The sequence below is a fragment of the Pinus tabuliformis genome, chromosome 7, assembly GCF_031772625.1.
Source record: "Pinus tabuliformis cultivar Carrire ecotype Pingquan chromosome 7, CPIR1, whole genome shotgun sequence".
In the NCBI taxonomy this organism is placed as follows: Eukaryota; Viridiplantae; Streptophyta; class Pinopsida; order Pinales; family Pinaceae; genus Pinus; species Pinus tabuliformis.
In genome coordinates, this window is record NC_142293.1 from 286807268 (window position 1) to 286809425 (window position 2158).

Here is a 2158-nt window from a genome sequence, read left to right on the forward strand (position 1 = left end):
AAGAATGACAAAACAAAAACTAACAAGAAAAAAATCAGAGAGACAAGGGGCAACTCGCATGATTTCACAGGCTAAGGAGAGCTTAGCTAGGCAGGCAAAAATGAGGGAGGAAACAAAATGTGGAAGGTGTTATCACTAAAAATTCTGTTTCCAAAAATTGCTCAGATTAGCTTAAGGACAAAGTGTTTTCGCAGCGCATGAATCCTTTTAGCAGTTTCGCAGCGCTACCTGTTTAGGTGATTTCGCAGCGTGCTAAGAAATTGGGGATTTGTTCGAGTTTTCAGTGAAGGTCCAAAATCCTAGCATGCCTATTGTACAGAGTTCTGCAGATGAGAGCAGCGACAGTGATTTCAAGGAAGCGGTGGTCTCTGCAATGTCTAAGGCATTAAACTCGTTTGTAGATAAAGACAGAAGTAGTGCTGTCTGGTGACAGAATTGATGCATAAGGATCTTCATAGCTTCATCAACGAATGGATGCAAAGTTAAACATTGCGGGATGGGATGGTTAGAAATTATATACTGCTGAAACAACTGCTGAGGTGTATCTCATCTATAGGCGCTCGGCACTATGTATGGAGGTGATGAAGTCGCAGCTATAGTTCTTGATCTGGGGTCTCATATTTGTAAAGCTGGTTATGCAGGCGAAGATGCCCCAAACGCAGTTTTTCCTTCTGTTGTGGGATCTATTGAGCAAACAGGCATGGCTGATGCAGTCAAAGTTGAAGGAGATTTAGAATCTTCAGATGCCAAAATGAATGTCAAGCTAGACTCTGAGAAGTCCAAATCCAAGCGGAAATTGTATGTTGGTTCTCAAGCTCTGGGCTACCGACATGATTTTATGGAGGTGATTCCAGCTCTGAAGGATGGTATTGTTTCTGGTTGGGATGTTGTGGATAGCAGATGGGACCATGCTTTTCGTGAGCGCTTGCTATTTGACCCAAAGGAGCATCCTATATTGCTAGCTGAACCATCCTCCAATTCACAACAACAAAGGGAGAGAGCAGCAGAGCTTATGTTTGAAAGTCACAAGGTGCCAGCCCTATTTTTAGCAAAGAATGCGGTACTAACTTCCTTTGCTTCAGGATGTCCCACTTCTTTAGTTGTTGACTGTGGTGGTGGATCGACAACTGTTGCTGCAGTCCATGATGGTTATGTTATTCAAAAGGCTGTGGTGTCTTCTCCCATTGGCGCTGTCTGCCGTGTACCAGACACAGTCTTTGATGAATCTTCTTATTCTAACATTCCAACAACAATCTTATGAACTCCCAGATGGACAGATATTAGGATTTGGAGCTGATAGATTCAAATTTCCTGATCTTATATTCAACCCGTCCCTACTTTAGACACTGCCTCATATGGAAAAGCTTGATAATTTAGGGCATTCACCTCGCGGGCTTCCCTAGATGGTTATCGAGAGTATAAATAAGTGTAATGTGGATAATTTAGTGCTTCGTTCAGATATGTGTCAATACGCGGGTTTATATGGGAGCACCGCTTTCATATCATGGCTGAGGTCTATACAAATGGGCCGGTGGAGATTTCTTTCCGCTGTGGGTGAAACCGATTATTGGCAGGTGGCAAATTCATGGAATAGCATTTATGTCTTGGGCGCAAGTGTTTGATGAAGTGCCAGAGAGAGATGTAGTTCATTATCTTCGTGGCCTAGCTCCACAAGAGTTCTTTTTCCACGCAAACGGGTGGCAGAGAAGGTTTTGTCAATGGCATGCTGAATGGTTTATCTTATGATCATGTTTTTCCTGATGCAAACAACCCAAATAGCCAGGCAATGACTATGTCCCAAAGTATTCGAGATAAATCGGTGAATGGATGGTTGGAAGCTTTTTATGTTCCATGGCCGCGCTCAAGAAACTGGATTGACCTCTTCGATGCCATTTTTGTCAAGTTTCATTTCATTGGAAATGTTCGGTATCTTCCCATTTCTCGGATAAATTCAGTACATGTTTACCTGTTACAAGTGCCACTGTGTTAAGTTGCTAAAGAGTAAGCCCGAAGTCAGAGTGCAATCGGAGAAAAAGATTTTGTCAACTTGCAAACGGCGCAGAGGAAATTGGGAAGGTTTAGAAATCCCCAGAAGAAGTAGACAGTTTGCATGGTGAGCTTCTGTTGAAATGGCAAGGAGTGGATCACAACTAGTTGT

At 42.8% G+C, this 2158-nt stretch overlaps 1 pseudogene; it reads left to right on the forward strand.

Moving 5' to 3' along the window:
- Positions 1-521: 521 nt before the first annotated feature.
- On the forward strand, positions 522-1622 carry LOC149246993 (actin-related protein 4 pseudogene; annotated as a pseudogene).
- The last annotated feature ends 536 nt before the right edge of the window (positions 1623-2158 follow it).